The sequence below is a fragment of the Haemaphysalis longicornis genome, unplaced genomic scaffold (assembly GCF_048455015.1).
Source record: "Haemaphysalis longicornis isolate Haplotype H1 unplaced genomic scaffold, Haemaphysalis longicornis Haplotype H1 scaffold_1, whole genome shotgun sequence".
Lineage (NCBI taxonomy): Eukaryota > Metazoa > Arthropoda > Arachnida > Ixodida > Ixodidae > Haemaphysalis > Haemaphysalis longicornis.
The window spans coordinates 134,926,448-134,951,602 of record NW_027526203.1 but is presented as its reverse complement, the minus strand read 5'-3'; the positions used below and the strand labels follow the sequence as shown (position 1 = coordinate 134,951,602).

At 43.8% G+C, this 25,155-nt stretch overlaps 1 pseudogene; it reads left to right on the top strand.

Moving 5' to 3' along the window:
• Nucleotides 1–1,606: 1,606 nt before the first annotated feature.
• LOC144152570 (uncharacterized) lies at nucleotides 1,607–3,275 on the top strand (annotated as a pseudogene).
• Nucleotides 3,276–25,155: the final 21,880 nt, after the last annotated feature.

Below are 25,155 nucleotides of genomic sequence, written 5' to 3'. Positions count from 1 at the left end.
TTGATTGATTGATTGATTGATTGATTGATTGATTGATTGATTGATTGATTGATTGATTGATTGATTGATTGATTGATTGATTGATTGATTGATTGATTGATTGATTGATTGATTGATCAATCAGATAGATGTCCTCACTAACAGGAAGACATCTCCAATACACTCTCACGCGGATTTACACCAACAATACCAGCGCATGGTGCACAGAGCAGCGATAAATTCGCCGGCATAATTTTGCTGGTTAGCTAAGAAAAGTAGCTATGAAAAATTTGCCTGCCTTACCATTGTTAACTTTTAAGCAAAAGCTTCAGTCAGAACGCTCCAGATATAATCTTTTCGATTCGGATTCAGTTGTTGCTACTATTTTGCCGACTGCGCAACTCTTTACAGCAAGACGAAAATGACCTCCTAAATACAGAGACTAGCCCTTGTAACGCGTTATCAGTGATCACGTGCTGCATAGCATCTAGAGTGAGTGGCGGCCAACTTGGTGCCGCTGTTAAAACAGTTACAGGACACCTCTGAGAATTGAAGCACGTTAATTGGGGTTTTACAAATAATATCTAAATGTGTATCAAAGTCATTTATAAAATTAAGGCCCAAGACTCGATTTTCAATGGCATAATTGGTCGTAAATGACAAGAATACGGCAACGCGCTAGGCCATCGCGGGAATCACGATGTTAACCTGATCTAGGTGCATCGCACTCAGATTTCGAAAATCTTGGTTTAGGATTATTGCAACCTCTATATATTTGGTCAGTGACACAGAATATTCTCTTTTTACCTGTGCACCATTTTCATAACTGGAACTGATAAAAATACGAGAACAGAAAAAAAAAATAGGGACATAATAACCTGGCTGGCACAGAATGTGTCGTGTTTATAAAAGTGCTCAGAAGGTGCAAATTAGAGTGACCTTAATCATTTGAATAAAAAGAGATCTTAGTTTTGTTCCTTACCGATAATTGTAATTACAAATGAAATGCCAATAGTCTGAACCTCTCAAAAAGTTTGGTTTCTTTAGTTCTTCTTGCAACAAACAAGTAATTTTTCTTTTGAGTGCTTCAATACCGCGGATTGCTTATGCAAGTGAGACTATTATTTATGTGTAACGCGTGAAAAAAATTATAGCAAGTTTATAAAGTGTGTCGCTATCTTCCCCCATTTCTTGACGCCAATATATTACGTCAAATAAGGAGGAATTTGTACATATACAAGTGCCTTGATGTGACATGACGCTGTTGCACAATGTAATTACCGTGTTACGACTGGTACTGCGTAATATATGCACATAATTTTACAATGTGAGCTCTCTAATATTGGCCACTTAAAAAGTTAATACCTGTTAAGTAATGCAGTCTCATTTAGCAACTCCAGAGTTCATTTAAGCCTACCAGGGTCCTTGTGCCAACAAGTATGAATTACTTAACCTTTAATTAGTAGTACATCACTAAACACTGATAATATATAAACAGTGATTTTTCCTTTGCACAAGGTTTATGCCTTTTCAAATGACATGCGCCACCTTCAAGCAGCTTAATAGTTTTTTGCACGAATGCTTCAACTGTTAGAAAGGAAATTATTTATAATTGTTTATTAATGCGATGCCTAACACCAGTTTTATTTATGTCCCGCTAAAATCTGTGCTATTATATAATCTTTTCGCAGGCTCCCCTCTGCCCCCAAAAGAGAGCACGATGCCTTGTGACAGCGCCAATGAACAACTTCAACAAGCTAAGCACTGATGTATGCATATTATTTTTCTTTTTAAGCCTTTTAGAAGGATTACACATAAATTATGCCCGTGGAGTTAGCGTTTTAATGTCACGTAGCATTTAATAGATCTTAAATTGCACTAGGGTGTCATCTCGGCAAGCACGTTCATTGCTAGGATGAGAACCAGAGCGATGAACTGCCGAAAGGCTGCACAATACGACCGCTTCTCTGAAGCCTTTCGTAATTGGTTGTGGTTTCTTAAAAGCTATTAGTGTTTTTAAGAACAAGAGCATGAATTCGTTATTTTTTCCTAAACATACCATTCTTACCGCATAATCAATAATGTTGGATAAGTTGTTGCATGCCAGTGGTTAATGATAATTAGTGAGCACTTCATTTTTTTTATTATGAATATTTCTCTATTCTATGCCCTAAGTGTTTATATATGTCATTAATAAGCTTAAACCCAGCAGTGTAGCGATTTATACACTAGAATACAGCTTTTCTGTCTAATTTATTCAGGTTCCATGCCAGCGTGTCGACAAACCTAAGACTTCTAGGTGCTCGCCCCGGAGAGCCAGAAAATTCAACAACCTGGAGATAATAAACGCAAGGCTTCGGAAGGCACCGCCAAGAGCTGCCAAGAGAAAAGTTAGAACGACTTTCAAGTCACACGTGTTCAATGCTATCAGACCTTACGTCCGTGAAACATTCTTTAGATTCCTTGAGGCTCAAGTTAATATTAATGTTTTGAAATGTAGAGGAAGCAGTTCGTCACGCGAGTACCACCAGTTCGCATCAAACATGTGCTTTAATGGTCCCAAAGCATACAGATATTTGTCAAGACTGCTTGAAATACCAACTGGAAGGTCGCTAAAACAGTGGTTGTCAAATATTCCACTGACTCTCGGAGTTATTCAGTGCTATTGAAGCCTTCGTAGAAGCTACCCGGGATAGATCTCTAACGGATCCTGCGTGCACAGTAACATTTGACGAAATGTCTTTAAAGGAAAATCTGTAGTATTATACAAGACATGACATTGAGATGGGATTCTCAAATAATTGAACGCAAACAACACCGGCCGTGGCAAATTCAGCGCTCCTCATACTTGTGGCAGGCATTTCAAAAGCGTGGATACAGCCGGTGGCTTACGCAGTGTCAAGGACCAAGACGGCCGCAGATACCCTTCGTGATCAAAATCATAACATTTATCCAGCAGCGGCAGGGAACCCGGTTGTCTGTGAAGGCGTTCATCCGTGACCAACAGGGTGGGAGCAGTATTACTTTGGAAAATAAGCTAGGTGTGACATCTGAAGAGCCGTTTTTTTTTGCGTGATAGCCGTAAGATTTATTTCGTATATGACATGCCACATTACTGAAATGCTCAGGAAACAACAATCCCCGCGCACTACACAAGCTCCACATTGGGCAAGAAACTATTGATGGGTCTTTGATTACGCAACTATACCAAAGCTCGAATCTTCTCAAACTCGAATTGGCAAAGAAACAAACAGACAACCGCACTTACCGGAAGCATTTCAATAACGTTCAAGTGAAGCATCCCAGCCAGGTCATAAGCGAATCGGTCTCAGTGGCCATTGACGTATTCATGGTTCTTGGCGACTGGCCGGCATCCGCAAAACATAGAGCTGAGTTTCTCGAGAAGATATATGTTATACGACTGTCTCAGCAGCCCTTCTGTGAAAAATACCGAGGACAAGGCATGTTATGCAATTTTCGAAGAGTCCCAGCACCTATCCTTTTGCGGTAGTCCCTGTCGTGGGTTGAAAGCAGGACGTTTGACGGGCCTCGGACACCACACACAGTTGAGGCATGGAAGGTCACCCCAAAAACTATTATTATTCCTCTGGGACGACTTCTTCCCAGATTTTGATTTTCGTGCTCCCTTGACTCGCTGGCCGCAGCAGGACCCACTGGAGAGTCTTTTCGGGTTAGTAAGGTTCAAGCATGGCTGCAATTACAACCCAAATATGCTTCAGTTCCCATCAGGTCTGAAACACATTTTTGTTCACAAACTGGCTGCCCTTTTTTTAGGAAGAAAACTATGAACAGGAAAGCAGCACTGTGTTCGCACAAATTTAAATGCTGCCTCATTCACTTGCGACTACTTGTGAAGCAGCATCAACCGTTAATATGCTTCTTCATGCAGAAAAGCCAGCTAGCCATGATATTGTAGAGGATAACGTTCTCTACAATGTTGGGGGACATCTTGTGCAGCAATTTTCTTTTGCAGATGCCTCCACAGTGTGTGTGCAGCGCCCTTTTGAAAAATGACGACCGCCAGCTTAGTGCATCACGCGAGTATTTTGCTGTGTTTAAGGCAAACCACATCTGGCCACATTTATTTGGCAAAGTAAAAGGCCTCTTGAAGATTGCTTTCAAGATGTTAAGGTTGTGGAAGCTTGCTTTTTGTAAGATGTCTGTGTTCTGGCGCACCTGCCTTCTGTGAATTGGGTGTTGCCAGGCATTTTGTACAGTTATATGAGCAGGCAACAATTCTACACTGAAGAGCGCAAGAAAGCGTTTGTGCACCTCTTCGCAAGAATTCGTCTGTTGCAGCACATTCGCTTTATTAAAACATCCTCAAGGGAGCAACGCACCAGAAAATCTGCGGCTGCACGATAAATGCGGTAATTTTCGTCGCTGTTAGCATTCAGTTTTCCTAATTTGAAGTTTTTATTTTTTGCCTCTGAAGTGGGTGTGTAAGCGTGTACACTTTAGGCGCTTGTATTTTGTTTAATCAATAAACAATGCAGGTATGTAACGCTGAAGAATCTATAAACCCTTCGTGTTATTTGCCCGGAACACGTTGTAATGGATTCAACATTTTATAAATTGTTGCATAAGTTTTTAGAAAAATCTGCTGCTGAATAGAAAATGTGAAAATGTCCAACTCTGGTACCTTATGATTTTTCTATACATTTCCTCTTTTGCATCTCAAGTGTGCGGGTATGCCGTAGTGTCATGTCATTCTTAGGAAAAAATTTTACATCGGGTTAAGTGCTGTGTACTTGGGTATAATTATTACTGTTTTTTTTTTTGTAAAGCCGTCGAGAGCCTTTACATGCACCGTATTACATCTTAGTGATTAGAACGCGGGCATGTGCCGTGCACTTTAGTATGCGGCTAAAAGCGTAATATCCTCAACTTGTGTTTTTTCCGTACGAATAGCACGTTTAGCATTAAAACATTAAAAAAACTCTGCTCTTTATTCGCATCTACTTTGTGTGCACAAGTAAACCAAAACAGAATCGTACTTACAATAAGTGGAGCAAAAATAAGGGGAGGCGCAACCCTTCATCAATCATAACTCAACAATTGCCCTTTTGATCATGCGGCGGGTGGCGCAACAGGAAGAAGGTCTCACACTCGCAATCTGAAAATTTTCCACTCGCAGAATTTAACTTGCTTGTGCATCCCAATTGAATTTGGCGATAAATAGCCTCACTCCGCTCGGCTTCTCAGTCGTCATCAAGATGGCGTTTCCCAGTGAATGTCCGCAACGCGTCGCATTGCTTTAAATGCAGAGCATTTCAGTAACTTACGATGTCGCCTCATATCCTTGACTCATTCAAACTATGTCAAGAAGCTGCTGATACAACGCATTCACTACCACCAAACTCCAAAAAAAAAGTGGCAGTGCAACGCCAGTATGCGCGGGAGGGAAAACAAGCACAAAAAGAACAGAACTCCTGCTGGCGCAGTTTCAGGCAGGGGGCGCGCCAGCACTGCGAAGGCGGGAAATTTGAAATGCGTCGGGTGGTAGCAGTGAGCGGATAACGGCGCTACAGCCCATTATGGCGAATCAGTGCTCTGCATTTCCGACTGTTTTCACGTAGAGTGGAACGGCTGTAACTTTTGTTGTATTTAGTCGCATTGTTTTAGTTTAGTTTAGCTTGGCACCTTTGCTTTCGAGCATGACATTATTATGATAACTGAAACGTGGTACGAAACCGATCTCGATGTACTGAGGCCTCCAGGTTACACAACCTATTTCATCAATCGGTCTTCTAAAAGGGGGGTGGTGTACTGCTAATGTCAAAACACAACTCGCGTTGCCACTTGGTTGCGTCGCATTCTGATGTCACTTGCGATTACGAAGTGCTTACTGTAAAATCTAGGGACACTCTCTTTTGCGTTTTGTACTGACCACCGGGAAGCAATGTGTCAAATTTTCTGGCTGTTTTCGATAGCTACTTAAGTTGGGTGAACGAAAATCGTTTTAAACTAATCTTAGGCGGAGACTTGAATATCGATTTCCTCAAGATTTCTAATACGCAACGAGACCTCCACATCTGTTTGGCATCGAATGGATTTGTTAATACTATTCAAGCGCCTACACGCATCCAAAACAGCTCATCGACCTTACTTGATGTTTTTATGACCAATATTCACGAATGTATTTCTTTTTCTGGTGTTCTTAACGTACATATTAGTGATCATCTCCTTATTGTTCTTCTGCTATCTACCCCTCCTTCCATACATAAAGTGCCAGATGGTCGCGTGATTACTCGTGACATTAGCAGCTCAAACTTAGACAGGTTTCGTGACGCGATATCTCTAGTCGAGTGGTCAGATATCATGCGCACCACGGACCCTGATACAGCTTACGATTGTTTCCATGAAAAGTTCAAAATGGTATACTATACTTGCTTCCCGTACAAATCTTTCAACTGCGTACGCAGAGGCCAGAAACCGTGAATTACAAAACAGTGTTTGAAGGAAATCCGCATAAAAAATAAATTGTACAAGGAATTTATTCAAACCAAAGACAACGAAAAGTTCAAACAGTTCAAAGCACAAAGAAACAAACTTAATAACTTACTGCGTTACGAAAAAACACGATGCATGCACAATTTATTCAGTAGTGGCGTAATGAAAAGATCAGATATTGCTTGAAAAAACATTAACACTGTTTTGAATCGTAATACAAATAGTCATGACACGATACACGAGGTTATTCGCAACAATGAAATCTTATCAAATGCAGAGCTAGCAAACGCCTTTAACGATTACTTCCTATCAGTATGCCAGAGTGCTCACAACCCCAATTATGCAAACTTCATGAATGAAAGCACCTGTTATTCAGCGTTCTTGGCCCCCGTCACTTTAAATGAAATTGTAAGCGCTCTTCTTTGAAAAATAGTGGTTGCCCTGACGTAGATGGCTTAGAAATCCGGCCGATTAAATATGTTCTAGACCTTGTTTCACCGGTGTTGGAGCATGTCTTTAACCTTGTTTTTACTGCCGGTACTTTTCCTAAAAAACTTCAAATGGCTAAAGTTATCGTTTTACACAAGGGAGGCGGCAAAAACGAATTCGCCAATTATAGGTCGATCGCGATACTTCCTACATTTTCAAAAGGCCTAGAGAAGCTTATACACACTCGCATGATTTCATTCCATGATAGGCACAAAATAATAACCACTGCACAATTTGGATTTGTTAAAGGCCTTTCCACTGAGACTGCCCTTCTAGCGCAAAAAGAGGCAATTCTTAACTCCTTTGAGCAACAGTTATACACATTAGGAATATTCATCGATTACTCAAAGGCGTTTGACTGCATTGATCATGTCACTTTGCTAAAAAAGCTCAGCCACTACGGCTTTCGTGGTACCTTTTTGCAGTTACTAACCTCCTACCTTAGCAATAGCCAGCAGAAAGTGCTAATTAATAATCATAGTTCCTGTTTCAAGCCTGTTTCTGCAGGAGTACCGCAAGGAAGCATCTTAGGACCACTGTTATTTTGCATATATATTAATGATCTGGCCAATATTGATAGCTCTGCTAATATTATAATGTATGCTGATGACACGACCATGCTTCTTAACGCAAAAATCCAAAGTGATGTGTTTCGCATGTCCAATGAAGTGCTTGATAAACTGTCACGCTGGAGCCGAGTAAATTCATTGACAACTAATGCAAATAAAACTAAAGCAGTCCTGTTTAGACCAAGAAACCGTACAGTTCGGTGCCAGCACACGCTAAAACTAGGTAATTCCGAAATTGAAATTCTACCTACGGGGAAATGTCTTGGAGTAGTGTTTGAACAACACATGTCGTGGAACGCTCATGTTGACCTCGTGTTATCAAAACTTTCTCGCATTACAGGTGTTCTTTCTAAACTTCGGTTTTGTTTGTTCAAAAGTGTGAAGCTTGTGCTATATCGGGCCATGTTTTTATCGCATTTGCAGTATTGTCACTTGATATGGGGCACCACAACTCAGACGAATATTGCTAAACTTTCCAAAGTACAAAAAAAGCAGTTCGCATCATCATGAACGCAGCATACGATAGTCATACAGCCTCCTTTTTTGAAGATATGAAGTTATTACCAGTGACCCATTTCTACAAATCCTTACTGCTCAAACGCTACCAAACCAATGTAAAAAGAAATAACAACGTACAGTCTCCACGGAAAAAGATTGACACAAGTGATTCATGACTAGAGCGGAATGATCGTGGCAGGCGGCGCGATTGTCATTTAGCGCTCCTACAGTGACAGCGCAAGGCACATTCCATTTTCTTAAGAAGGGGTGGTCGGCGCTAAGCACTCCCACAAACTGCTTGCAACTTATGTCGTGTGTCGTTCTGATAAAAATTATTCGAACCACACCTGGTTTTAAACTCTTGCTTTCCTGTGACGTAAGCACTGCCACCCACTGCTTTTGACAGTGCGTCGTCCAGAAAATATTTGCCGGTAAGGTAGCTGGCAGCTCTGGAAAAAAAAAAGAAATCATGTGCATAGGCATGTCTGTCGATAAGGAATGCACAAGCGTTTATGCAAGATGTGGGCTTTCGAATGGGCCGACAGCAGGATGGGCTGCTTTCTGCCAGCCACCCCTTCTTGGAAAATGGAACGTGCTTGCCACTCTCGCTATCGGCGCGCTGGGCAACGATTGCGCCACGTGTCGAGATTTTTCGGCTCCAGTCATGAATCACTTGTGTCAATCTTTTTCCGTTGAGACTGTACTATGCAGTATTTCCAAACTTCAGCCTAAAATGTACCCGCGAAGTATTCGCCGAGTTGACCGCTGGCTAATACCGAAGAAACGAACGAATCTCGGTGAATAAATGCGACGGTATCAGTTTCCATGTCATTTGAACAATGTATCATGTATATAATATTGTTCATGTATCATCCGTTTTATGTATGTGAATTTTACGATGTACCGTGTGTGTGAATTTTATGATGCGCTGAATGTGTGAATTTTATGAAGTACCATGACTGCTAATCAACCAGGTGTTACATTATTGTAAATTTTATGCCTGTTCTGGTTGCATCTGCTTTGTATAGGGGCCGTGGATCCTGTCAAGCCCTTTCTGAGGCTTTTTGTTCACGGTCCTCAGTACTTTGTGTTGGAATAAACTGATTTGATTTGAATTAAAACTTTTGGTGACAAGAACTAAAGATGCTCCCTTTGCTTAGAAATATGGACCCCTCACACGATGAGGGTCGCCGATAAGAACGGGCTCAAGTGCTGAACACTCCTTCGATGGGGATCATGCAGTTATCTGCACAGACGCCTCCCAACATCGACGGCAGCGATACGCAATTATCGTGGCTACCTCCGGAACCAACCTCCTTGCTTGTGCCTCACTCGAGACCAAAGACATGACGGCAGCAAAAGAGGCAGCCATCGCCTTGGCTCTCACTCAACCAGGGGTTCGTAAAGTAGCCACCCATTCCCAACAAGCCTACCGGAATAACCAGTCGGGTTTGGTGTCTCGACCTGCACTGCGTGTGCTAAAACCACTCCACAAATGGTTCTATTCAGCAGATCTGGACACCCGCTCACGCTTCCATGGAGGGCAACGAATACGCCCACCAAGCCTGCACTTTTACCCCGTGCTATGGAGCTGCACGACGACAATCACCCACTTTTCTCGTTCAGGGACATTACCCAGCATTATCGCCTGCAGAGACAGGCCCTAACTTTCCCTTACCCTGACCTTTCCAGAGAAAAACAAACTACTCTACGGCACACACAATCCGCCTCCTTCCCACTCCCGACGCGTCTTCACTTAATGCACCCGAATCGCTACGACGCCGAATGTAAATATTGCTCACAAGTAGGAACAATCCGCCACATAATCGGTGTGTTGGACCTAAGCCCTGAGCACCCTCCTCTCTTTCCGTCAACTACCCAACAAGAGCAATGGGAGATGCTGCTGTCCAGCCTCTCCAGGCCTACCCAGCTTCAGCTGGTGGACAGAGCACTGGCGGCGCGAACCGAATATGGGCTGAAATGAAGAAGCAACCCCTACCATGGGCCGCACTCTCGGCTGTTCAGAAATCTGAATAGAAGTATTATCCTCCTCCGTTTCTGCCGCCGATCTCGTCACCTCCGTCCGCGACGGCGGAGATGGAGAAGTGAGATCGTCTAACGCCGGGTTTGAGCTTTATTTTATAAAAAAAGAATTTCCACTCATGTACTACACCAATGCAACTGAACCAACCACAGTTCATGCATCATACATTAACTTTACCAAGAATATTTCTTTGAAGTAATAGAGGGTGTGGTTAAGTGCATTTCACTTCTTTCTGGTTTCACAATTTGTAGAGCGACGTGGGTGAATTTAAGTGACATCGCATGGGTAAATTTGTGGATTCCATTTACACCTTTTCTTTCCAACCACATTCACAGTGTGGATTGGCGCTAATTTTTCGCTCATTGAAGCTTAAATTACAAACGCAGACTTGATCTTGCTTGGAATGTCGCCGATTGCGAATCCGTTTGTGTAGAAATTGGCAAATCAACATTTGGTAGCCTTAATAAAACACCATATTTGGCCGTATTTATCGTTCCCCTAGTTCCTCTATTCAAAAGGTCTGCTCGGCTTTTGACAAAGTGCTGCATTTATTAACTGAAGAGAACAAAATCGTTGTAGTACTAGGAGATAAATTGCGGGGATAAATTGGTCACGGTTGGAACAGGACCGAGGTAATTGGAGAATAATGGGAGAGGCCTCTGCCCTGCAGTGGGCGTAGATAGGCTGGTGATGATGATGATGATGATGATGATGATGATGATGATGACTACTAGGAGACATGAATATAAACCTTCTTGATAACTGCTCAAGTGTAAACGAATACTCAAACTGCTATCAAGGCCACGTTACATTAGTTACATTGAAACATAGTTACATTGAAACATTAGTCAACATTTCAACACGATGTTCAGATCAAGGCACAAGCACCCTCATTGATCATGCGTTAACCAACATTTTAATTCCTCCAGAGGCTTTCGTAATATGGGCAAATATCGCAGATCACTATTTGATCGCACTGCGCTTTAATTTGAACCGGTCGGATAGGAACCCCCCCCATCTCACCACTCTGTTTTTGACAAAAAACTGTCTGCCGAATTAATGAGTCATCGATTGGTCTCGTATTACCTTTCTTAAAGATCCTAAAAGTGCCTATGCTGAATTTTATTCAATTCTTTATTCCGCAATAGATTCTTCCACCTCGATCAGATTATGCCGCAAGAATTATCTGGCGCCGCAAAACGCGTGGGTGACGAACAGTTTACTTAACAGAACGCGTAAAAAAGAAAACTTATATCGATAAATGAAAAGGAAGCCATTCAACGCTGTTTTAAAACAACGTTAAAAAAATACTCCAACGCCTTGACTTCCCTACTAAAAGCAGCCAAAAGAAAAAAACCTGGAAAAACAGATCTGTGATGTCTGTAATAACGTTTCTAAATAATGGTGCATACTGAATACCTTCCTGAACAATGCGACACCTAAGAGTGAAATAAGCGAAATTCATCTAAACGACAACATATTCCAAGATCCGATGGACATCGCGAATGCTTTTAGCACCAACCCCCAAACCACCAACCCCCAAGACCACTAACGCGAAGCTCACTAATAACCAGTGTTGTATAAATAAGGAATATGTTCCGAAATCCTTTCTTATGTTCCCCTGCAGGTGTGTCGAGGTTAGAAGTGCCATTCTTAATATCAAAAATACTAGCTGTGGCCTTGACCGTATCAACGCCTTTCACATGAAAGAAGTTGACTACATAGCAGAACCTTTCGCTTATATTATAAACCTTATTTGGAAAACTGGTGTTTTTCCTGGCCAACTAAAGCAAGTTAAAGTAAGTTCAATTTCAATACGCAAAAATTTCATTGCAAAAATACATTTCAGTTTCAATACATAAAGTACACTAATAACAAACTATAGAACAATATCTATACTCCCTTTTTTAGTAAAGTGGTTGAAAAATAAATCCCCAGCGGCTTTCTAATTATCTCGAGAAATATGGTATTCTGACACCAAGACCATTCGGTTTTCGCCTGTGGGTATTCGACCACACAAGCGCTCATAGCACTTATTGATCATTTCAAACGAGAAATAGATTAAGGTAAGCTTGTTGGAATGCTTTTTGTTGACCTTACTAAAGGATTTGATTCCATCTATCACCACATCCTATTCGGAAAACTCGCTTCTTATGGCATAGTAGGACCACCTTTACAGCTTCTTCATAATTACCTGTTAAATAGAGTATTAGTAGCTAGTGTTTCTGGTGCAATTTGAGCCAGAAAAATAACTAACATTGGTGTACCGCAAGGGTCCATATTGGGGACTTTACTATTTTTAGTCTACATAAGCGACCTTCATACCTGTCTTTCTACCTCCACAGAATGTCTAATGTACGTTGATGATACCACTGTCTATACTTCGCATAAATATATAGCAACAGTAACGACCCAATTAACCCGCTATTTCTCTTGTGTAAACAACTGTTGTCATAAAAACAAATTAGTAATCAATCCATCGAAAAAACATTATGTGGTCTTCCGTTCTCGAAACCAAACAAATAACCGGCAACCGTTATACATTGACATGCACCCCATCTTTCCTTGCAATGAATGCACATTCCTTGAAGCTTGACAACCATCCTAAAATACAACGTCCATACTACTGCACGGAGAAAAAAGATAGCAAATGGCATAAGAGTACTTGTTACTTATTACTTTTGCCCGCATACACTGCTTACACTCTACAATGCTTTTGTTCACAGCCATCTGAGATATTGCATCGAAGCTTGGGGCCATACTTACCAAGTTAATTTAGATCCAGTACGACATATCCAGAACCAATCACGTCGCATTATCCCTCGTAGCCCGTATAATGCCCATGCCACACCTCTGTACAAAGAACATGGAATTTTCCCTCTATATATCCTTATAACTTATCCTATCAGTATTACAGCATACCGCCTGTACAACAACCAAAACCTCATGCATATGATACGTAGACGAGATCTGGCTAACCCTAATAACACCCGATTTTCGGAACAAAATTTCTTACTCCCCAAAATAAGGACCAACTATTGAAAGCACACTTTTGAATTTGCCGCGTTTAAGCAGTGGGAGCACTTCGCTTTCACTATCAAAACTTCTCTTAACTCGTTTAAGCGCTTGATGCGTTCTGCACTTTACCCAACATAAGACGTCATGTTCCTTGCACCTTACGATATTGTCGCGAAGCCGAGGTCTGTTGATGTTGTCTGTTTCTTTTGAGATATGTGCTCGCCGCCAAGGCTCTTGCTTTCAAACGTTGTATGTGAAAACGGTTCGGACGCGGCGATGCCCTGGCCCCCTTTTTTCTGAGAAACTCCTCCGGCTTGTGTGTTTGCCCATCCGTCGACCAAAAGACGCGGTTGTCGAGGGGGACCATCGTCCCAGCTGCGCCGCAGTGGCGCCTCCGACCCCCCGTTGCGTCTACGCGGGCCGCTCTGTGCTCCGAACCCTCGTTCTGGTTCAAACGACCGCCTGTCTTTTCCCCTTTCGAGTTTGTATGCACTACTTTATTCTCACCAGTAATTCCTTTGCCGGAACCGGCGCCTTCTAGTTTGAACTTTGTGTCTTCCGTGATTGGTTCCTTTTCCCTTTCGAAAATGTACCTGATCAGAGCTAAGAAGCGTCTCCCCGATTGGCTGCGGGTGTGCCTTGTTCCGCGCGGACCGCACGCTCCAGAATGCACTTTTTTTCCCATTACGTCCCCCACCGGACCGCTTGACGCGGATATAACGCGGCTCCGTTGGCTATTGAGGCGGGCAGCTGCACAAGGGGAGCCACTTGCTGCCGGTCGTCGGGGCCAGACGCCGGGAGGCCTTCACCCGCAAACTGTTCCGTTAAGTACTCTTGATTGCCTGTTTTCTCCTATTTTTATGTAACAGTTGTAACGTTTTGTCACTATGTTTTAAATCGAAGTGTCAATAATTAAACCAGTTAACCTCTGAAACCTTCGAGTGCTTCATCGTTGAACTCATCATGCAACAGTAGCGGTGTTGGACCAAATTACGCCGTTAGAAGAGTGGTGGAGAGTGCGCGGTATCGAGCACCGCCTCTACCATCATGGGCTCCCCCTCTTCATCAATGTTCTTCATGCTGTTCATCGTCGAGCTCTCCCTCCAGCGTGCCGAGCAAGCTTCACCTGGCTTCACAACATTCGTCCGCACACCGTGGCCAAGACAGGCAAGCTCGGCCCGTCATGCTCGGCACCGGCTCCTGCGAAGGAGAGCCCCCGACCTAGACACGGACCGAACGCCGCCGCGACCGCCGACCTTCATCGCGGCCGCCAAATGTCAACGCACGCGCAGTAAGATGAGAGGTTTTTGCCTCTCGGCGTACCGCATTGCTGTGGGCCTGTAGGCTGTCCTTCTCCGTTACTCCGGGGCGCCCACTGATTGGTTGTCTTTGGTTCATTTGCTTTATCAGCACCAGCCTTCTTATGTAACCAGCCGCCGTTGATGCTGAAGCAACAATTATGAGTGTGCAGCCGGTTTATTATGGGGTACGTGGGCTGTTCGCGTGGGAGTTGAAGGACAGCTTTCTAGTCAGAATCTTAACGGCACAAGCGTTCGGCTCTCCCAGCGAAAGGGCCCCGAAGGAGAGGAAGACCCCCACGCGCCTATGAAAAGGCTGATTTTTTATGCACATCACGCTATATATGTGATCGCTGAGATCCGTTTCCTCGGCTCCTGTCCACCGGAGTTAGGTTTTCTCTGCTAATAAATACGGCAGCCACTTCGGGGTTTGGGGCCTGAAGGAAACCAGGAGTTGAGAAAATGTGTACGCTGCACGACGCTGCTCTAAGTAGAAACAAAGACACCAGCAGGGGTGCCCGGGATGCCGCGGACGGGGAGAGCTAGCGGATGTGCAGTCCTGCGAGTGCGTCGGGTTGGCGGAAGTTTCTCACCGCTGCTGAGATTTGGCATATACTTTTTTCTTCTACTATGTACGGTAACTAATATGTACTTTTCAAGTCTTCTTTGTTATTTGATCATGTGTTACCTTTATCCTTTTCTACCGCTTCTGTTCATAAAAAAGTGTGTATCAATGTTTGTTGGTTTCATTGTTTTTATCTGAGTATTGAGTGGGTCGAGGCGTCTGAACTGTTCTTAAAGGCTTCCTCAGGCGCAAACCTTTATTTTGCATCATGCTTCATACGCGCGACTGTCACGTTTTTGTATTGCGCAGTTTTTATGTTAACAGATTAGCAGTTCCCTTGTAACTCGTTTTCGTAGCCGTTCCTTTGTGTTTTTTGTTAATGTTTGAACAGGCGTTTCGATCTACTTTGGGTGCATTTTGGCCATACTTGACGAGTTTGGCTGTCATAGAATGAGTAAGGTTGAATATAGAAATGTTGTTTCGAGTGAAGTGCCCAACAGTGGCGGATGTACGCATATTTCCGCGTGTGCATGAGATATAACTTCAATACAGTGAGCCCTTGTATATAATTTTATTTCTGTTTTATAGTGCCTTTTTATCAACCGTTTGTAATCCTATCCGTAAGGCACTGAATATTTCGTTGAGTGGCGACCGCTGAGACTGCGCTTCTCTTTTCTTTATTTGGTGATCACTTTTGTTGGATAGCGGGTACTCTGCGTCATGTTTATGCGATCTGTTGTCAAGGACAGATTATTTCATTTGCGTCTTGCTCCTCAGAACTTTGTGTATGGCCTGAATGGCGGAGAGCTTTACGGTTTCTAGATGTGGTTTTAGACTGCGCCTGCTATTCCTATGTTATTCATTGTGTCCGTGTTGTACATATTTTGTTATGTGTAAATGGAATGTTTTCGCCTGCGCTGGACAAGAGACAATGCGTGTGTGAACTGAAAACGGAACTCTATTAGGTGCACGCGCGTGTGGTGAGTGATCCAGCCTAGATACTTCGTCGACCAACATGTGTGAGAGCCTGTTTGTCTTCTTGAGTCCGCATGCCAGGAATTTCATTATCGCTGCTAGTTTTTGTTTTGTCTTATGTTCTGAAACTTTGTATAAGAGTGGGGGAACTCTTTTTTTCCGTCGGGGAAGGTGTCGCGAAGCCGAGGTCTGTTGATGTTGTCTGTTTCTTTTGAGATATGTGCTCGCCGCCAAGGCTCTTGCTTCCAAGTGTTGTGTGTGAAAACGGTTCGGACGCGGCGATGCCCTGGCCCCCTTTTTTCTGAGAAACTCCTCCGGCTTGTGTGTTTGCCCATTCGTCGACCAAGAGACGCGGTTGTCGAGGGGGACCATCGTCCAAGCTGCGCCGCAGTGGCGCCTCCGACCCCCCGTTGCGTCTACGCGGGCCGCTCTGTGCTCCGAACCCTCGGTCTGGTTCAAACGACCGCCTGTCTTTTCCCCTTTCGAGTTTGTATGCACTACTTTATTCTCACCAGTAATTCCTTTGCCGGAACCGGCGCCTTCTAGTTTGAACTTTGTGTCTTCCGTGATTGGTTCCTTTTTCCTTTCGAAAATGTAGCTGATCGGAGCTAAGAAGCGTCTCCCCGATTGGCTGCGGGTGTGCCTTGTTCCCCGCGGACCGCACGCTCCAGAATGCACTTTTTTTCCCATTACGTCCCCCACCGGACCGCTTGACGCGGATATAACGCGGCTCCGCCGGCTATTGAGGCGGGCAGCTGCACCAGGGGAGCCACTTGCTGCCGGTCGTCGGGGCCAGACGCCGGGAGGCCTTCGCCCGCCAACTATGTTTCGTTAAGTACTCTTGATTGCCTGTTTTATCCTATTTTTATGTAACAGTTGTAACGTTTTGTCACTATGTTTTAAATCGAAGTGTCAATAATTAAACCAGTCAACCTCTGAAACCTTCTAGTGCTTCATCGCCGGACTCATCATGCAACAGTAGCGGTGTTGGACCAAATTACGCCGTTACAATATTTTGGACCTTACGAATACGTGTGTATGTGTATGTGGTCATGCATTTGAAATCGTTTGTATTAGCTCACTAAAATACATAATATCATAACCTAAAGATAGTACATTATAGATAGGTACATATAGATATGTAAGTTTTTGTGTATGTGTGTATAAGTTATTGTGGACATACATGTCTATTTGTGTTCTTACAAATATTAAGCAGTTAGACTCCCTTATGTGTTTTTCGCGCACTCTTAGCATTTCTTTATTCCTGCTTTTCTCTAACATATTAGCATTGTCTTGACATTTCATGGCTTAGTATTTTGTCTATCAATTATATAATCCTTATACATTTGTTTTTGTTCAGCGACTGCACTTATTGCTCATTTTGTTATAAAAATCAGGGATGCCGACTGCAGTGTTCGTCACTATGGGACCCATGCCAATATACTAACGTTATGTGATTCACTGTGTTTGTGTAATAAATTGGAACGGGAACTGCAAACTGCAACTTCATATCCTTGCAATTTTAACAATTTGTGAAAGTATTTTGAAATCGCATTTGGTCTCACTAGGTTCGGAGAAGCTCATGATTTTCAAGCGCCTGCTTACGAGGCTGTACCGCTGCTCCTTTTCGTCTGGGAAAGGAGATAGGCGAACACCTCCTATAAGATATTCTCGCTCTGGTGAAGGAGATTGTCCTTTGTTGTGCGTCACCCAGGCGAACGCTGTTCCGGTAGCATTCCTTCTCTGCAAAGGTATTTTAGGCGCCGTGTGTCAGGGGTATGAAACAGCTATTGAAGTGCCGAGTGTCGCGTCCCCTCCACAGTAAGATGTACCATCCCTCTGATTGCAAAAACACGAAAAACGGAGGCCCATTGCACGGAATGCAAGTAGGCGTACAACTAGAGGAGGAGATGAGAGCGAGCGATCGGGTCTTCGCCCTCTGTTTTTTTATTTTTCATTTTTCCGCCCTCAGTCAAAGGCGGTTTGTCGCGACGATGCAGGGAGGGAAACAAAATGCGCAAGTTTTCGCCTCCGCACGAGACATGTCTCGTTTCAACCCGGCCGTCTGGGAGCTCCATCTGTTTGCGCCAATTTCTTGCCGCGGTACACAGTGCCCACGCCATACACCAGCCAGTGCCTAGCGCATTTGAGCGCTGTTTGGATGGTTAAGCAACTCAGTAAACAGCGACTGTATCCTGAGGATTGGTGGAGACGACAGGGGGCACACAGAGCTACAGCAGGCAAGCACACATAGTAGGCGTGAAGCAGACGACGAGGCAGGCGACCAAAACCGAAACAAGAGAAGTGGTGTGGTAAGGCGCATACTCAGCAGCAGCCATAGCCGCAGTAATGTTGCTAGGGGGAAATTTTCTAACTCGAATGCGCAGCGTCGGCTGAATAAATCACGGTCGCGACTGCCGCTTGGCTACTTAGTCACCACACTCGCCTGATGACGTGAATACGGTTTCGCTTAGTCAGGTCCTAGTGATCGCTTGGGAGATCTCTGGTGTCTCTCTCGCGACAACGTAAACCTTCTGTCTCAAACTTTAATACCTTCTAAGTACTTCACGGTGTAAAACAACCACACTTTGGCTTAACATTGAAATTCATAAAATAACAAGGAAAGCTAGGCGAGCCTATAGAGGCTGACGCTGACAATCGAAGACGCTGACAATCAGGCTGAAATTGCACTACATATGCGAAAAGACAACTTTTTCTCCGGTTGAACATAGACCTTAAGCGAAACCCGACAGAATTTTGGAAATACGTAAGCATACTAGAAAGCACTACATTTTTATACAGTCTTTATCACTGGATGGCATCACTGTGAAAACTAAGGCTGAAGTGGCAGAAACTTTCAATACATTTTTTCGGGGTGTTTTTTTCACAAAAAAACAGCAACTGCTTATTTATTTAGGATGTAACCCATTTTATGGACGACAAATTATTACAGATTTTGATTGTATAGATCGCCTCTTACGTGAATTAGACACTTCGAAGGCATTTGATCCAAACGGGATACCACCATTTATTATGCAGGAGGGCCATGGCGTTATTTCCAGCTATTTAGCTATTATTTATAAATGTCACTTGAATCAGGCACTCTTCCCCATTACTTGAAATTTGCAAAAGTAGTACCATTTTTAAAGAAGTGGGATAAAAAACTTGAAAACCATTATAGTACAATTTTTTGACGTCAATTTGTTGTAAACTGTTAGAACATATTATTTATTGTGCAATGCTTTATTACCTCAATATAATTAATAACTTTGCTCCTCAGCATCGCTTTCGCAGTGAGTTACTCAACTAGCAGAATTTCAGCATTACATATCACTGGCCATCGACAAGCTTTTTTCAGCGCTAAGATAGAGCAACGGGAAGAGCAACAAACACGGCGCTGTGTTAAAACAGCACCCGCGTTTGTTACTCTTCTCGTTGTGCCGTCATAGCGCTGTTCAATCAAGGTCTCGGTAACATCTGACAACTTCCACAAAGTGCTTCAGAAAGCGGAGAAAAATAACTTCGTAAACCAAACCATTGTCTGACACGCATTGTATCGTACCATATCGTATCATCCCCAGTACGTCCCGAACTAGCGCTCCATCGCGGCTAAGATGTGAGCGAAAGGGCTTTTGAAACCGTACAGGCAAGCTGACAGACACACGTCGTAGAAGTGGGTGCGGCGTTCGCCACTCGCGAGCAGTTACGCAAGACGGGACGTCCGCCGGCGCGCGCCACACAGCAAATGAGTGCCTGAACTAAGCGTCCCTACCGCTCCCATTAAAAAGCGGGCAATGCGTTAGGCAACGTTTTACAGGTAGCGTTGCCCTGGCACATCAAGCGACTATAACCGTGCGCCATCTCTCCCCACTTGGCATTGCCGACACAGTCCTTTTACTGGTTGAGTTAATTAAATTTGTGCACGTTTTCGACACCGCACTCATCTAAATTACAAATTCGAGAAGATGTCAGCTTCTCATCAGTTATCGTGTGTTCCCGAGCGTTGAAGTATTCACTTGCTCGTTGTCTAGAGAGTCACTGAGCTATCAGTGTTGAAAGTCCTTCTTGTCTTCCAAGCGAAAGAATTGCGTTTTGGCACTCCAAGAATGCAGAAATCAGCCTTAACTTGCTACGTTCTTTTCATGCGTAAATGGCTATCCGGTGTTGGTTGCTTTGCAAAAATTATAAACAAACATTTCCACATGTTTGCACGTACGCCCGAACAAAGTTCTCTCCATGCACAGGATGTGTTCGGCGAGCTGCTTTTCTTGTTCTGACAAAACTCTTCTTTTACATCTCGACACGCGTTTGGGAACGGCATGGCTATAGAATTCTTTAAATTTTTTACGCATCTCGGGATAGCATCTTTGGGATCACGGAACAACCTCGATTCAGCGCGAACAGAGTACGTCCTGGCCTTGAACAGCATTCAGCGCTTTTGTCGTGTCGTTTTGTTCCCAGGAAGCTCTAGATAATATTCTCTTGTACATCCGCACCATCCTAGACAAACCAATATAATGTATAATAAGCGTAAAAAATGATGCACTTCATACGACGTCCTCTAAGCCGATTCAATGCCTCTTTGACGCGTTTCCCCTTCTCACATGCCCTAATTAAAAAAAACTCCCCTTTGGCCCACGGCAAAAAATGAACTAAATTTTGGTGGCATGTAGCTAGTAGCATAAAGTAACAATATAAATGCTCACCTTGTGTTACTGACACCGGAGTGCCTTCATGCACGGATCCGAAAATATTGCCTAGCAGAATTCGGCCCCTTTTGGCGGGTCACGAACACACTGACATGAGCCGCGCAATTATTCCCGCCAGAATTCCTCAAGCAAGGACTAATTTTACACGAAAGAACATGGAAAACTACCGGCATCTATCGCTTAAAGAGAAAGACAAAGAAAAAGTACTTTTTGTATTAGCTATAGAGGGCAGCAAACTCAGAATTTCGCGTTTTGCCTGGCGTCTCATTTTGCCCCGCCTTACCCTAGCTATGTTTGAAGCAAGCTTTAAAATAAAAGGTACAATGATCACTAGGGTGACTGAATTCCACAACCTAAGGGCATACCTAACTCAGTCATTCAAGTGAATAAAGAAGTAGAGAATATAATTACAAAAGCTAAAAGGTAACTAGAATGTGATATCTTATCCTCAGAAATTTTAAAGATGCACCTAGAAAAGAGACAGGACCTACACCAAGTATATCTGCACGAGGTCGCGGGTTCGATTCCCGGCCGCGGCGGCCGCTTTTCTGATGGAGGCAAAAAGCAAAAACGCCTGTGTGGACGAGATTTCGGCGCACGTTAAAGATCCCCAGGTGGTCAAAATTCATCCGGAGCCCTCCACTACGGCGCGCCTCATCGCTTACGTAGCGTCGGCGCGTTGAACCCTACAATGAATCAACCAAGAATATCTCATAGAAATATTAGAAAAGCCGGAAAACCAGGAAGCCCCGCCGCAAAGGCTCCGTCGCTAAGGCGTTGCGTTGCGGTGCTGAGCACGACGTTGCGGGTCTGATTCCCGGCCGCGGCGGCCGCTTTTCTGATAGAGGCTAAAAGCAAAACCGCCCATGTGTACGAGATTTCGGCGCACGTTAAAGATCCCCAGGTAGTCAAAATTACTCCGGACCCCTCCACTACTGCGCGGATCATCGCCTGCGTTGCGTCAGCGCGTTAAACCCTACAATAGAAAAAAAGACGAAGCGCGCTTTGTTTATAAACAATTATGGCCCGTTTGGTGGCATCTGAACCATTAAAGCTACCCTGCGCTTGGGACCACTCCAGTCTAGACGTAAAAAATTAAGGTTAAAAATTTTCCACAGCATTCAGTACAATCACAGTCCCTCAGTGCTCTTCTGGTCACGAAACTCCGTCGTAACGCTAAGGGAGCAGGTTGCTAGGTGACCAAAGCCGCCATGCGGCGGTGCTGCTGAGAGCACGAAAGGGGTTGACGAGACCTGCGCGCTGCGTCGACGAAGCTAGGCTCCCACGGAATCCTGCGGCATCGGCAGGTTGTTTTCGCAGTTTTAAGGAAATAATTAATGGCAACTTTTAGATGACGGACTGATAGCAACTCTAAGCGCTGGCCACCGAGCCTCGGACAGCCTCTCTAAAGTATTGTTCCCTAGGAATCGCGACCAAATTATGCTCAGCGTCGACTAAATTCCCGCCTTTGTCAACACGGCGTGTGTATTAATAAAGTCCCTCAAAAGCCTGGCTCTGGCATCGCGAAAGGAGCTGTCAGTCTCTCGCCGTCCTGGTGACACTCTCCACCCGTAACAAATTTGAACCGCAGTGCGTACCTCGGACGGTACAGCTTCTCCGGGCGCAGCGGCACGCCGTTCACTATTTATTTCTGAACCACGAATGACGTCCCATCGAGCGTAATGCAGGCGACAAGTACACTCTTAGTCAATTCCTGGTTATACGACCCGCATGCAGGTGGGCCGCCGCGTCATTTTAAAGCCGCTTATAAAGCGGCGGTTCAGGCGGCCTCGCGCGCATGCGGCCCGCCAAACATGCGGCCCACCGTACACGCGGCCCGGCGTTTAAGTGGCCGTATTGAGGGCCGCCTAACCAGCGGGCCACCTAAACACCGGGCCGTGTGTTCGGCAGGCCACTGGCCGTAATTTTTTTACGCGGCCCGTTATGCTAATCTATTCCCGCTTACGAAGCGGCCCCCAAATCATACGGCCCCTCAAATAAGCGGTCTTGTTGCTTTCTACCAAAAAAAAAGAAAAAACCAGCCAATCGGCCAGAATTGAGTTTATCCGTTTTTTTTTTTTTTGCTCGCATTGCCAGGTCAACGTCAGCATCCCGTGACGAATGCTCTAACACATGTTACAGCATGCGAGGCACACAAAGGCACATACATAGGCACATACACACAACCCTACGGAGACTCGAACCCGGGTCTACTACAACACATGAAGAGGTGGGTATCATAACCACTGCTCCACGACCCACGGGTTGCTGGGGAGCGCAAACATGGGCTTATAAGTATTCTGCATGCTGTTGCGCGTCAAGCAGGAGTCTTAAATAACACATTCCGCTGTGAGTGACTTTCTTTAGACCACCGTTTTCGAATCACTCCACCAAAGAGGCATAATACTACGGTTGGGAGGGCTTTAAGTACATTGTTACGAGCAGAAATCTTTTGTCATGCTGTGTGCCCATTTCAACAGTATGATGCGCCATGCGGTGATTTATTCCATCGATGCAAACGGAATTGATAACAGTTCTTCTGCCTTGTATCCAAAAGTATTCTTGGCTATTCGCGGAAAGTGCCTCCTATGACAATGCATGCAAATAACTAGCACGTAAGGCACACTGTCGTGCTGAACATAAGAGCTGTCTGGTCACGAGTGGCAAGTATACCAAGCATGAAATGGTGTACTGAATTTTTTCTGTTCGTCGTAGCTCTTCTGATGGTGCTGTTACATGCCTTCACCTTTATTTTTGTAAGAGGGGGCGGTAGTAAATTACGTCTCTGGTAATGTAAAGAACCAATAATAAATTACTCATTCTATATAACATTGTGTCGCGACGCCTGCAGAATTGCCGCGTCGCCTGAAGAATTGGTGATCGCGAGCACACAAAGAATATCTTAGCGTTTTCTCGCGCAGACCGGATAGGCGCTCGGCCGTGTAACTTGTAACCCCCTGCATTTCCAGAAAAATGCAGTTTTCGCGGAAGTTCCACCTTTAATCGTTATAATATCGTAAAGATCATTTGTCGAACCAAATTTTAAGAAACAAAAAATAAAAAAATATAGAAAAATGACAAACTGGTAAACAGTATAACACCCTGCATTTCCACAATAATGCAGATTTTGCGGAAACTTGGAATTTTTACCATAGCGTAGATCGAGAGAATTGGCTGAACATAACTTTGAAAAACGAAAAACCAAGAAAAATATAAAAAATACGAAAAATGGTGAGCCGTGTAACGCCCTTCATTTACAAAAAATGCAGATTTGGCGCCAGTAACACCTGTGATTGTTATAATAGTGTAAATGGAGATAATTTGATGGACAGGACTTAGAAAATTCAAGAAATTTGGCTCTAAAAGACTCACACTCAAGAGAAGCGCCATAAGAATGCTGAGCATTAGTAGACAATTCTCTTAATTTTTGCAATTTTTGTAAGTGGCCTCATTTAACTCGCGCTCCAGTTATTAACGAGTTATATTATTGTACGCGGAAGCGCAAGGTCGCGGTTGAGCATTTTCAACATTTTCAAGGTCGTTCACCAAAACCATAGCACTTGGTAATGAATGCACACTTGTGCATCTGAAGTTTAGACCGTATAAAACATTGCCACCAATAAATGTGTTACAATGGCTGCAATTGCACTAACACATTTGTGACTTGTGCACTTCTGGAACACCTTCATGACCTCAGTTATCATGCAATGAGGTTTTACCTTTATAATCTCAGTGTTTGGCCACCTGATCTATCAGGCCTCAATGCACATACCACGAATTAAAAAAAACTCCCTATATTTATAATGCCATGTTACAAGCAAAGCTATAAAGCAAATATCTGTATACATTAAACCTATCCGTATCTTGAAGTGATAGTCTACTCATACAAGCTTGGGACATGAGCAGAGAGCTGAGTTGGGTATGTAAATTTTAAATATTTTGTCATTTTCGAATTCATGAGCATGCACAAGTGTGAGATTAAAATTACATGAATGACACCATGTCGAAGGAACGATGTTTTCTTTTTATTTGATATCAAAAATACAAATACGAACACGAAATACTTATACTGAAATAACAAATACAAATATTAGCAGATTGCCCTTATGGAACACACAAATGAAAATATTCTTTTGTGGAAGAGCAAATAAGGACCTGTCAAGATAAAATTATTCTTTCATTTATGGAATTTTCAGCTTGCTGAACAGGGAGGAAACTCATCTTTTTTGCAGGCTGCTGACTGTATAAAGCCCAATGTTTGGCCTAAAGCTGACGGGTATACCTCATGTCCTAATGTAATATATTACCAAACAAAGAAAAAGTACTTTCTCCGGGCTTCAATTATGGTCCAGGTGATGTGAGGTGACTGTGAGAGGGAAAGAGATTCCCAGCCTGCACCACATATGTATCGCAGGGAGAGAAAGCGAAGACGAGGGGGTAGAAATACACCACTTCCGATGATGTAGAAGGCCTTTGTAGAATCCCCCCCCAGCAATCTTTGGCCCGGGAGCTGCTGCTTCGGGGATTTCGTCGCACT